Below are 14,256 nucleotides of genomic sequence, written 5' to 3'. Positions count from 1 at the left end.
CATTAAATATGACAAAGGTAGTCTTTGAATAATTAGAATAAACAGTCAGAAGAATTTGTTGCTGAAAACGTATACATCAAGCTCACCCAACTGAAGATTAGCACATTAAAAAAAAGTTCAGAAAAAATCTTTTACATTTCCAGTTCAGCTGTACTTGATTCAAGTGTTGCTTGTAGAGGGTTGTTTGTTATAAATTAAACACGCTGCTGCTTTAGCAGTTAAATGTAGCAGGAAAAATGTTCATGTTCACAGAATAAATGGAGCAGTCTCTTTCAAATAGAACAGTTACCTCATGCCAGTCCGGGAGATCATCCACTCCAGACCTTGGCATAACCCTTCTCCTGTGACGGCGCAGCGGGACTGAGTGTGCCAGGGGTGGTCCTTGACTGAGCTAAGGGTGAGGTGTTTAGAGAGCTCAGCTGCTGTCATAAAGCCTTTCATATCCTGCTTATTTGCAAAGATGAGGACTGCAGCCTTCTGTAAATCCTTGTGAGCCAGCATTCTGTTTAATTCTTCTTTCATAATAGCTAGTTGCTCCCTGTCAAAGCCGCCAACCTAAAGAATGATGAGCCCCGTGTTTGAGTAATAGGTGTTCCATGAGGATCCCAGAGACTCCTGGCCAACAGGGTCCCACATAAGGAGATGAGTGTCATTCACCACAACGTCTTCAACACTGCTTACCCTGGCTGGAGAAGTATGAACCACTTCTCTCATTAAGAACTGATAAAGAATGGTGGTTTTCCTGCATTATCCAGTCGCACTGTGATTACTTTGTGTTCTTGTTTACAGAAGAGGCTCCACAGCTTCGTGACAAGAAGCCCCATCATAAGGCCATGTGGGCTGCGGAGCCTCTGGCAGAAGGGGTATGAAGGAATTTCATGGAAAGAGGTGGTGGCTTACGTGCCTCAGTCAGAGGGGAGGGGGTTGTCTGTTTATCCTTTCATTTTAACACTTATGTTTGAGTGCCTGCTAAGTGCCAAACGTTTTGCTAGAAACTACGGATGCAATAGTGACCAACGATAAATGGGCTTGCTGCTCTCAGGTTTTTTTTTTTTTTTGCCTAGTCAGGAATATATATGTAATTTTTGTTATTATTTGAATAATACCTAATTATAGTTTGTAATTAACTCTATGAAGGAAAGGTACCCAGTGATAAGAATGTACATGATATGGGCACCCAATCTAATTTAAGGGTCATCAAATCTCCCTGGAGCAAGTAATGTTTGATTAGAAATCTGAAGGATGAATTGCAAATTAACAACTGATAATGATGATGATGGTGATGATGATGATGGTGCTATTGACACCTTACTATGTTCCAGGTGCTGTTCTAAGTGCTTTACACACGTTGTCTCAATTATTCCTCACACCCACTCTGTTGTCTAGGTATTAATATTAGCCCTTTATTACAGAACTGGATGGAAAAATAAGAGGTGCATTTTCCAGTGAAAGGAAACAGCATGTACAAAGGCCCTGTGGCTAGAGAGAGCATGGCATATGACATTTGAGGAAGTGAAAGAAAGTTGAAGTATTTGGAATCATGTTGTGTCAAAAGCCATAAGGAAAAAGACTCCTGCCTTCCCATCAAAATTGTGAATGTGTTGGGGGAGGATGGAGAGAAGCAAATGTGCAAGTGTGTGTTTGGGAGACAAATTCAACTGTCTATAAAATATATGTAATATCAACTTATGGAGAATTTGATTAAAACTTTTTGGGTCTGATTTCTCATAATGTTGCAACAAGCTCAATGAAATCCAGACTTTTTGTAGCTGCATAAAACCTCAAGGTCTGAAGAGGAAATTCAGGGTTTACTAGCACTTTCTTTCCTTTTAAGCCATAAAGTTGAAGCTGTAAAGTTGGGTATGAGGGCTACCAAGGTGTAGGAAAGAACAAAGGGTTCAAGAGGGAATACTTCCATTTGACCTTATTTAAATCTGCAATATGGACTGGTGGAAATAATTTTGTATTATACAGTGATAGCTTATCTACTCTGGCTCAGGGTGTTTTCAAGGAGGTTAATAGGAAAGGCTTTTTTTCTTCTCTTCTTAGAAAACGATCAGCTCTTTTGAAGTTAGAGTTTGATTCTCTATGCTGGGCAACATTTTGTTTTCATTGAATTCACTTTGACGTGAAATTTCTTGGTATTTTTTTAATTCGGTAGATGTGGTTTCTCTTTTGATGCTGAGATGAATATGTTATAATTATGTGTGTTACACATATAATATTGGCATAAGTCCATGTGTCTGGTCCATGTGTTCGATTATTCTTCAACAAGTATTTCTTCAGTACCTACTATATGCTAGATTCTGGGAATACTGCAGTCAGCACGTCAAATAAGGCTCATGTCTTCATGGCCATGGAATTTACAGTTAGAAGGTGCTTACAGGCAAGAATAGTTGCTGTAAGGCAGAAAAACAAGAGGGTCTACCTAAGACTGGGAGGTGTTCTGGCTAGCCTCTGAGTCCCTCTCCATCCTTCTCCACCCTTCCGAGGATGCTAAGCCACATGGACTGCTTGAAGGGCTTCTCTGCCCTCTGGCTTCCAGTTGGGGATTGGCCATCTTCATGGTGGGAGAAGAACAAGAGTGATGTATTCAATTCCCTGTTCCCTACCCTACCGAGACACCCTGCTTGGTTGTGTCCCTCTGCTAAAGGCCACTGCCTCTTTAAAACCTTTAAGGTGGTCCTCTTCTTACACTTTACCTCTCCAAGTTCTGGCTCATGTTGTCTCCCGTGCCTGGGCCTGCTAGTGGCTCCTTGTGGTTGCTAGTCCTGGGGTTTTACATTTGGTGTGTGATCCCTGTTTTCTGCAAGGGCCCTGGATGACAATGTATCCAATAGGGTCTTTTTGAGGATGTGAATTTAAGTTGAAACCTGAAATGTCAGAAGTTGTGGACCAGGCAATTGCAGGAAGAAAGTGGAGTTCAGAAAGACGGAAAAGCATGTGTGAGGACCCCAAGTCAAGAAAAAACTTGATATGTTCAGGGGTAGAGGCAAAGGGGGTGGTGCTTGATGAGGCTGGAGAGCTGAACAGGGGCAGTGCATGTTCAGTTCTGTAAATGCTGTTAGGGAGTTTATTTTAAATTTGAAAGGCAATGGGAAGCCATTAAAGGAGTTTAGGCCAGAGAATGACTTGATCAGATTTGATCCACTAATCAATTAATTTGCTTATAATCATTAATTGTCAAGGCCTGTATAGGGTATTGTGTTTGTGGGGGAAGATGTTGAGGCATATAAGTTATAGCCCTTCCGTCAAGTAACCTACTGGAAGAGTTAGGATACGGGTATATAGAATCTAATGCAAGGTGTTCCAGTTTGCTAAGGCTGCCCGTTTGCAAAACACCAGAAATGGATTGGCTTTTATAAAGGGGGTTTATTTGATTACAAAGTTACAGTCTTAGGGCCATAAAGTGTCCAAGGTAAGGCATCAATAAAGGGTACCTTCACTGGAGAAAGGCCATTGGCATCCAGAAATTCTCTGTTAGCTGGGAAGGCATGTGGCTGATGTCTGCTTTCTCCCGGGTTGCATTCTCCAAAGTGTTGCTCTTGGGGCATTTTGTCCTCTCTTAGCTGCAGCTGCTCTTCAAAATGTCACTCTCAGTTGCTCTCCAAAATGTCACTCTTAGCTCTCTGAGGTCCTTGTCTGTGAACTCTTTTATACGACTCCAGTGATTCAGTTAACACCCACCCTAAATGGGCAGGGTAACACCGCCATGGAAATTATCCAATCAAATGTTTCACTCACAGTTGATTGAGTCACATCTCCATGGAAACACTCAATCAAAGGATTCCAACCTAATCAACACTAATATGTCTGCCGCCACAAGACTGCATCAAAGATAATGGTGTTTTTTGGGGACATAATACATCCAAACTGGCACACAAGGCAAGATACAAGTAGTATATAAGGGAGCTCCAATAACAGATTGCTTTTAGTTGACATAAATAGGGAAGGCTCCATGGAGATGGTAGTATTTGAGTGGGGCCTTAAAGGATGAATAGATCTTAGAAGGGTATCTAGGGGAAGAGAACTGTATTAGGCAGTGCTACTCAAAGTCGTTGGCCTGTGCACTGATGAGATAAGAAGCTTGAGTCTGACTGTAAATCAATGCACTGCTTCCTTCATCAAAAGAGTCATGTAATAGGCCACCTGCATTTGCAGGTAGGAGGTAGATGAATAGAGAGAGATAAAGAAGGTTGGTAAAGTGGGATGCAGCCAGGCCACAGAGGAATGTGGACACCAGGGTAAGGAGTTGGGACTTCATGCCATGGGCAAGGGTGGACATTGCACATTTTTGAGAAGAATGGCAAATTTGGAGCTGTGCTTTGGAAACATCATCTAGCTGAATGCGGCTGGATAAATACAAGGGGGAAAGTGTGGGGCGATACTCAGTCAGTGTGGAAGCCACTGCGGAGATTCAGTTCTCTCTCTCGGGGTTTTGTTAATTTAATAGAAGTTGTTTTGTCTTTGAAACGATATCTGTGTTCTGAAAAGTACGATTATTTACTTTCTTCTTTTCCATGCTGATTTTTGATGATGCTGTAACAAAGCCAGGAGCCTCCAATGAAATAAAGCAGAAGTCGAGACAAAAGCTAATTGCAGCTTTCTCGTTTTTATCTTGTCGATTGGGGGATGGGGTTGCCTATCAATTCTCTACTTGTGACCTGTGTGAACTTGGGTAAATTACAGAATTTTGCCAGGACTGAATTTGCTCTCTCTCAGAGCGGGGTCAAAGAATTACTCAGAGAAATTTTGTGAATTACAAGCACATTGCTAATTTATACATAAAAGAGAGCAATAATGTTAACTTACAAAGGTCCCAAATAGGATTTGTAGAAGTGAAAATGGAGAGAGGGAGAAAAAAAATAACAGTTTATTTTTGTGCCTGTTTTCTGGGTGAACATACTAGCTAGCATCAAACAAACAGTTCGGTGCAGACAGCCTATCCTTGAGAAGACCAGCTACGGGTATCAAAGAAAACCATTCTAGTTGTTTATGGATTCTCCGGAAAACCTGGAGAGTTTACCTGTAGAGCATATGTCATGGGCTGCCTCTCTATCTTCTGGTGTTCTTTCCTCAGCACCGTTACCTCAGACAGTTTACCATTTTATTCATCAGAACTTAACAGTAGTTATGATGAAGCATAAATGGAATAAGGTATTTCTTGGTCTAGAGTGGAACATCGACAAATGCTCTTTGAAACACATTCACTTATGCATACACACATGTAGAAATAGAGACAAGTGCCTAAGAATATATCAAAGAAGACTCTAGAAGGTTTTGTTTGAGTTTGGCTTCAGTTAAGGGTTGTAATTAAGCCTGACGTTCCAGGCTCTTTACCTTCCAGCTTTGTGTGTGATTCCTCTAGAATCTATAGTCCATGCTCCACTCCTATCTGCCATTTATTTCCCTTATCCGTAACCTGCACTTTACCAGCGATTTGCAGGTTTGGACTCTCCACTTACTAGGCCCTCTTGTCTCAAACCCACAAGTAGAATTAGTGTCTCTTCTATAAGGCCTTCAAAGTCATTCCAAAGTCATTTACTTCCTAAAGCCATTTCTGATTCTCTCACCTCACTTTTATTCCTTCTCCTGTAAATGCTCCCCAATAACTTTATCAGTGTCACTTTTATATTTATTACTTTTAAATCATTTGTTAATTTATTTAGTAAACATTTTTTTGAGAACCTACTTTGTTATTTAATGAGTATTTGTCTACTGTGTGCCAAAGACTTTAAATACATTTTTTCATTTACTATTCAAGGCCATCCCAAAAGGTAAGGTTATTATTGTGACTTCACAGATAAAGGAATCAAAGCTTGGGAATATTGGCTTCCTGGAGGTCAGACAGCTCAGAAGGTTGGTAGGGTGACCAACCATCCTGTTTTGCTTAGGACTCGAGGGTTTCCTGGGATGTGAGACTTTCAGAGACCTGGGCAAACCAGGATGGCTGGAAAGCCTATTGTTAGCCATCATTTGAAGCCAGGTCTGTGATAGGAAAGCCCTTGTTCTAAGCCAGGTCCATCAAGAAAAATAATGTAAGCCACAAATGCAAGCTGCATACGTAATTAAAAAATTTCTAGTAGCCACATTTTGAAAAGTAACAAGAAACAGGTAAAACATTAATAATAATAATATAATATCCAAATATTATTTCAACATGTAATCAATATAAATGATTCATGAGGTATTTTACATTATCCTTTTTATCCTAAGTCTATGACATAGTATGAAATTTTACTCTGGCACATCTCAACTTGGACTAGCTGGATTTCAAGTACTCCATCAAGCCACTGGTTATGGTTACATTAGGGCACTGTGGAGGACATCGTCCATGACCCAGCTGCATCCTGGCCCTTGGCCAAGGTGGTGTCCTGCAACCTGTACTGGTTTAAGAACTGGAAGGAGATGTTCAATTGCCGAGAGCAGCCACATGGGCCAGTTTCTGTACTGTGGACAGAAAGCCCAGCTTAGCATTGTCACTGTCCTCTTGGTGGGCACCATGCCCAGGGTCACTATTGTGTGCTGCTTGGAGGAGAAGCCTGGTGACCTCGGCAAGCTGGCCCAGGCCTCTGAGAACCATGCCACCATCATTTCAGAGACCAGGAAGACCCAGGTGAAGCTGCCCTAGGGCTCCAAGTTAATCTCAGCCAAGAGAGCAGTGGGTGGCATGGTGTCTGGTGGTGACCACATTGACAAACCCATCCTGAAGGTTGGTTGTACCTACCACCAAGTAAAAGGCAAAGAGGAACTGCTGGCCAAACGTGTGGCTTATGGCCGTGAACCCCGTAGAGCATCCCTTCGGAGGTGGCAACCACCAGCACACTGGCAAGTCCTGTGTCATCTGAGGAGATGCCCCTGCCAGCAGCCAAGTGGGTCACAGGTGGAGCATGTGACCAGTGGCTGCCATATTCCATGATGCTGGGCTGAGAGTACCAGACTCTGCACTAAGTCCTGGGGACCCAGCAGGGGTTCGGGCCTCATTGTGCTCACAGGATATGTGCAGATGCACAGACAGTTACTTTACCAACCACATGACAGACACTGCAAAAGTGCCATGCAGTGAAGGCTGACAGCTAGATATGGTTGAAGGGAGTAGGCATTGGGGGAGGCATTTGAGCACAGAAAAGAGCATGCCCAGGTATGCATATGTGGGGCAACTGGTATGTTTAGGGTCTAGAATCCAGTTAGAGAAGGCCAACTTGTGAAGAACTGTTAATACCACATGAAGGAAGTTACATGTCATCCTAGGGCAATGGTGAACCTTTGGAAGGAGATGCTCTTTCAGTCAAAACAGAATATCATGGGGCATGAGAAGACTAGGAATAGAGAGATGTGGGAGGTAGGGAGACCACTTAGATTTTATCTCTATTGGGTTGAAAGTTCCAGAGGGAGGGAAAACTTGCTCCTAAATAGTGCCAAAAAATGTCTGCTGAGTAGATGAATGGAAAGGGAGTGTGAGAAGACTGGTGAGTTAAATTGCCTTTGAAGAAGGTGTTAAAGGCCATGTCGTGGCTCTGGCTGTGGTGCCTGCAGATAAAGCTTTGCAAGTTGGACTGGGAGTGAGTGATGACAGCAGAAGAGATCTCACAGGCTGAGGCTTGCATAACCAGACAAAGATGATGAAAAAGTAAACCAAGACTTTGAGCTGGGGGAGCCAGATGCACAGACACTTAATGCCCTTCAACCTCATGGGCAATGGATGACAGGTGCCAGCAGGAATTGAGAATGAAGAAAGGAGGAGTTAGAAATGGGATACTAAGTATAAGAGGCAGGAGAGTAAGTTTTGTCTTTGACAATGACAAGGTGTCAGAGGAGGATCTACTTGATTAATACACTTCCTCTTTGTCATTTCTTTATGGGTTAAGAATGTGCACTCTAACACTTATTAGCTGTGTAGCCTGGGGAACAGTTTTTATTCTCCTAAAGCTCAGTTTTCCCATCTGTAAAATGGGTGTATTAACAGTAACTACTTCACAGGGGTTTTGTTAGGATTAAATAGGAATCCACATGTGACACTTAGCATAATGCCAGGCATGATAAAATAATGAATAATACTTTGGCAAGTTGGAAGTAGGAAGTGTTTGCATAGGGGTTCTTGGTAAAGTGGAAATAATACGGATTTTGGAGTCCAGTTTACCTGGATTTGAATTTTGGCTCTGTTCTTTGCTGACTGTGATGCTGGGCAAGTTTCTTCTCCTCTCGGAATCTGTTCTCTCTGCAAATTTGGGTTGCTGATAATGTGTACACACTGTTTGGCACAGAGAAAAATCTCAACAAATAACAGCCATTACTATTATTATTATTGTCCTTAAAAGACATTGGGCTGCCAGTTCTTTGAGCATTTACACCTGGGGATTTTTTACCTGTGTTTTCAAGAAATCTATAAAGAGACCAAGTTAATGTATGTGGCATGAATTAGAAGAAACCATCTCGGTGCTTTGATCATATTCTTTTCCTTTGCAACTAGCTAGAAGCTAGAGAAAAGGGGGAAGGCAGATATTCAACAAGTGATTATATGATTATTTCACTAATTGACAATATTATGTAGAAACACTGGGTTTTCTGTAAGCAGATGGAGTGAGAGATCCAGGAGGGCTTCCCTGAGGAAGCGACATTTTTCGAGCTCAGAAGGAGAAGTAAGTGTGTGACTGTGGGTATGGAGGGATTTAGGGTGCTTCCAGGCCAAGGGAATGGCATTTAGGAAAGCCCTGAAGCTGGAAGGGATCTGGCCTGATTGAAGATCTGGAAGATGGCTCTTGTGGATAGAATAGAGAGGGGGAGGGCAGGCTGTAGTTTTTGGAAAGAAACTCCTTTGTTGGTCCTTGAATCAACCTGACACATCATAAGTTTTATCTAAATCATCACAGCTACTAATTATGGAGCTCTCATTATGTATCAGGTACAATGATAAGCACTTTCCATTCATTATCTTACAGGGGCTTCCCAACAGCCCTCGGAGACAGGTACTATTATCCCCACTTTACCAATGAGGTTCACAGAGTTCCATGACTTGCCCAAGTCATGTAGTTAGTAAGTGGCAGAACTGGATTGGAAACCATTTCCATCTTCCTGCATAGCCACATGCATTGCTTCTTCCCATGATTCTCTTCTTCCTCAACTCCAGCCCTGGCAAAGTGCAAATCAGTATTTGCTCAGAGCTGATTATTGCTATGATTATTGTTCTGCTCAACAGATGGCAGATTTAGGGCATTGCCCTCCCTCAAAGGTGGTACAAATAAGCAATAGGAGACACCAAAATAAAACAATCTGCCTCCTGAAATAGGAATCTACACTGTGGACTGATGAAACAGAACCGAGATAAGCTGTTGAATGATGGATCAAAGTGAATTACTCACAATAAATATTCAAGGACACCATGAGCTATTATGGTAAGTCTATTTACCTTTTGAGTGACATCACTTTGGCCACTGAGCATCCACCCCAACAGCCCAAATGTTTTGCGCCCCAGTGTTTAAGAGCCAATCCACCAATGCCGTTACTAACAAATGCTTCTTGCATGTAATGAGACATAAACATATCTCCTCCCTGGTTGCTTGTGAAGGTTTAATGAAACCATTCATACGAAGACACCAGTAGTGAATTAACACATTTTGCTTTTTTATTTTCATTAACTCAGCAGTTCTTGAAGTGTGGTCTGGGGACCCCTGAGACTCCCTAAAACTCTTTTAGGATGCCTATGAGAAATCTATGCTTACAATAATACCAAGATGTTACAGGCATTTTTTTACACTCTCCCTCTTAGTTTTCCAGAGGTTGCACAACATGTGACACTGCAACAGACTGAATAAAGAAGCAGTTGTGAGAACCCAGCTGTCTTCTATTAAGCCAGACATCAAAGAGATTTGCAAAAATATAAAAACAAGTCTACTATCTTCAGTAATTTTTTTTAAATATAGTTCTTTTTTCACAAAATTGTTGTTTATGTTAACATGTAATGGGTTTATTGTTCCTACTTTTAAATGAATTAATAAATTTTTATAAAATTTCTCAGTTTTAATTTCTAATAATACTTATAGATATAACCCACATAAGCACAAGTACTTTGGGGTCCTCAGGTTTTAAAAGGCTAAGGAGATTTTGAGACCAAAAATCTGTGGGAACCACTGACAAAATAAATGTTTAGGATACATTATTAATTCAGCACTGCCAAGTCCCAGTACAATAAAAATAATTTATAATTAATCCTTAGTAATTTTGACAAGAAAATGCCAGAAGCAATGATGCGGAGGCTTCCTGTTGCTTTTAAAGAAAGCAAGAGTTAATACACAGGGACTTAAGTGCTATTTCACAAAAATGATTTCATCTGGGCATACATTAACCCAGGGCCATGAATGGTAAAATGTAGCAAGAACATGATTGCTCCAATGTTATTTGCTATTTCTTTTTAGAGTGCACTTTAAAGTTGACTCGTGTAATAGGGAATCTACCTCTTGGAATTTTACAGTGTCAGGTACCTATAGTGGCTTCTTTCCTGGAAAGTCTTAAAGGGGGAACCCAACAAATCCAAAGCACTGAAACTTACCTTGTGACCCTGATTCTGCCATTGGTTTGCTATGTGATGTCGGGAAAATCTCTTCTCTCCCCTGGGGTCCATTTTCCTCATGGAGGTATGGAGAGAGCATCTCTTGGGTTTCTTCTTGAGGGACCCACGTCTGTTTGAGATAGTTGGAGAAGAACAAGGAGAGGGTGAAGATTAGGAAGTCAACCAAATGATGGCAAAGACCAGGATTTTGGATTTGGCCAAACAGAGCCCATGGGAGCTCCAGGAGAGTTTGGAGGGAACCCTGCCTCTAAGAGTCCAAGAGGAATTAAGGGGGAGAAGTGGGCAGGCATGAAAGCAAGAGGTTACATGAGAAAGGTGGGTCAAAAAGAAGCTGCCACATAGTTGGTGACAGCAGGCACCCAACCTGGAAGGAGCAAGTTGCCACCTTCAGAGCCAGCAGGGGCATGGTGAGGCCACTCATTGGGTTACGGTAAGAGTTTGACCTGTCACCTTCAAGGAAACAGATACAAGTTCAGCTCAACTTTCTGACTGTATGGTAGCTTCTTCTGCTTGGTTGTGGATTTAAATCTGTTTTCATGCAAAAAGCACAAAAGAAGAAACATGCTCCAAATGTTGGTCTCGGTCTTGTGACATGGTCTTGTGAACCCGTTTATGGGAACAGCATCCAGTGATTCAGCATTGTCTTTGGGACAGAGTACAAATGCCTCCTGGTGAAGACCATTTCCCTGCTGATATCACTAGTTCATTTCTCAAACCTTCTATACCCATACTTTACCTTTCAATCCCAACCACTTAAAAGTCCTTAAATTATCATGCTTGACCACAACCCCTGGCCTTTGCACATGCTGTTGGTACTACTGGAGGTGCCTTCTCCCTAACTGGCTGGATGGCTACCTTTCAGTTTCTCAGTTGAAATGCATCTCCTTAGAATCACCTTCTTTGAAGATGGATGTAAGTTTATAGATTATCCATCTCCATCATTCTCTCTCTTTTTTTATAATACAGTTTCATTGAGGTATAGTCACATACCCTATAATCATCCATAGTGTACAATCAGTTATTCACAGTACCATCATAGAGTTGTGCATTCATCACCAGAATTAACTTTTGAACATTTTCCTTACTCCTAAAAAAGAAAAATAAAAGTAAAAAAGAACACCTAAAACATTCCATCACCCCCCCATCCTACCCTATTTTTCATTTAGTTTTTGTCCTCATTTTTCTACTCATCCATCTGTACACTGGATAAAGGGAGTGTGAGCCACCAGGTTTTCACAATCACACTGTCACCCCATGTAGGCTACATAGTTATGCAATCACCTTCAAGAATCAAGGCTATTGGATTGCAGTTTGATAGTTTCAGGTATTTTGTTCTAGCTATTCCAATACACTAAAAACTGGAAAAGGATATCTATATAGTGTGTAAGAATGCCATCCAGAATGACCTCTGGATTTCATTTGTAATCTCTCAGCCACTGAAACTTTATTTCGTTTCATTTTGCTTTCCCCTTTTGGTCAAGAAGTCTTGCTCAATCCTACGATGCAGGGTCCAGGCTCATCCCTGGGAGTCACGTCCCATGTTGCCAGGCAGATTTACACTCCTGGGAGTCCTGTCCCATGTAGAGGGGATGGCAGTGACTTCACTGGCCATGTGGGCTTAGAGAGAGAGAGCGCCACATCTGACTAACAAAGAGATTCTCTGGGGGAGACTCTTAGGCACAATTATAAGTAGGCTTAGCCTCTGCTTTGCAGTAACAAGCTTCATAAGGGCAAGCCCCAAGATTGAAGACTAATCCTACTGAATTGTAAGTCCTCAGTGTTTGTGAGTATATTGGTAATAACCCAAGTGGAGAAGTAAAACATTTCTGCCTTTTCCCCCAGTTCCTCAGGGGGGCCCTGCAAATATGTTTTTATTCTCTGCTGAAATTACTTTGGGATGTATCAGGACTTCAAAACTAACCTGTACAAACCTACCAGATCTCACTTCCTATTCAAAGTTCCATGTAAATATGGTGTTTGAATAAACTGACCATACAAGTTAAATTATTTAGTGTGCTGCAGAAAATATAGATCCTGCACCAAATAAACATCTCTTCCCTTGGTTTCACACAGAAGTTGAAGTTTTAAAACACAGTCAATATCATCCTTTACCCTTGGCCTGGTTTGCCTTAGTCCTAACCAGATCCACTTCATTCATATCTCTAATCAAAGTCTGGACTCTTTTTCAGCTTAACAGTTTCTGTATGAAGTAATACTGACATTTATAGCTGCTGAACTTGAGCTCTGAGTTTCAGGTGTCACACAGATACTCAAAGTTCCAGAGACCAACCAGGCTACACAAGGAGCCCAGCATATCAGAATTTAGAGATAACCATTACAGCTCAGGAATAGATGTGACTGCTGTAAGAGTTTACAATCTAGGGACCATTACAGTAAGTGTTTCCCTGATAAACTGTGTTCTAAGATTCAATTCTCAGAGTTTATACATTATAGTTTGTTCGTATTAGTGAAGCATTATAAGGTTTGTCTTTTTGTTTTGGACATACTTCTTCAATATCTATTCACCTAGTTGCATGTGTCAACAGCTTCATTCCTTCTTGCAGCTGTTCAATATTCTGTTGTAGCCATCATTCTCTCTTAATGGCATTTTGTTTTGTGGCTTCATAACACCCATTTATTTTGAATTTTTTTGAGATTGTGTACTTTTGAAAATTAACCCCTATTTTACCAAATAATACATAAATGCAGTTAAACATGGCACTGAAAGGTTTATAACGAAAACAGCAGTCCCCTGCTTTCTCATCCCTACTTCTCTTTGTACTGCTCACTGGGCAAATCACATTGAATTCTTTTAGCTATTTCTTCTTACCCCTTCCTCCATATCTCTGGCCCAGATGCTTATATTATTATCTACTGATTTAGACTTCTAATGGCTTCCTACTCTTGCAGATGAGAATTTAAGACCTTTAACATATCTCTTCATTTCTCCTCTCCCCTTCCCTTAATATTTATATCACAATTTGTGGATAAATTAGAATCATTGTTTATATTATTATGATTATGCAAATATTGTTCACTGCAGAGTTTTCTGGATCAGTGATACAGATCCAGATAACACTGAGTCCAATGATCATTTCTTTTCTTATACAACTTTTTATTTCCTGAGCTAATGACTGCCCCTTTTTCCCAGTTTGTGCTTCTTTTACTAATCTGTTCTTTTTTTTCCCCACCTATTTCATCACATCTGTTATAAACCTTTATTTAGTTTTTTTTTTTTTTTTAATTTCCCTTTTAAAGGTGAGTTGACAAATTCTTTCTGTAAAGGGTCATATAGTAAATATTTAGGCTTTTCTGGCCAGATAGTCCCTGTCACAACTACTCAACTCTGCCATTGTGGCAGGAAGGCAGCCATAGACGATATGTAACTGAGCAACAGATGACACATAAACAGATGGGCAAGACTGTGTTACAATAAAACTTTATTTACAAAAACAGGTGTCAGGCAGGATTGGATCTATGGGTCGTGATTTGCCAACCCCTGTTCTAAATGATAAAATACAGCAGACATTCATGTGTGTAATTTTTTGTTTTCTGGAGTCCTCCACCCTTCTGCTTCATCTGTGACCGGTTGTTCTCTTTGTCTCCTGTCTGCCTGGTATCCTGCAACTTCCTTCACGGCTTTCCTGTTTGGGACCCCTTGTTTCTTGGTGCTCTGTGTCTTCCTCTTT

General features: G+C 41.1%; 2 pseudogenes; one reads left to right on the top strand and one right to left on the bottom strand.

Annotated features, from left to right (window-relative positions):
* Positions 1 to 211: 211 nt before the first annotated feature.
* LOC119545413 lies at positions 212 to 827 on the bottom strand (annotated as a pseudogene).
* A 3,519-nt stretch (positions 828 to 4,346) lies between these two features.
* Positions 4,347 to 6,848, top strand: LOC119545327 (annotated as a pseudogene).
* The last annotated feature ends 7,408 nt before the right edge of the window (positions 6,849 to 14,256 follow it).

This window comes from Choloepus didactylus, chromosome 10 (assembly GCF_015220235.1).
Source record: "Choloepus didactylus isolate mChoDid1 chromosome 10, mChoDid1.pri, whole genome shotgun sequence".
Lineage (NCBI taxonomy): Eukaryota > Metazoa > Chordata > Mammalia > Pilosa > Megalonychidae > Choloepus > Choloepus didactylus.
Note: the sequence above shows the minus strand (reverse complement) of the source record. Positions and strands in the feature narration are given on the sequence as shown.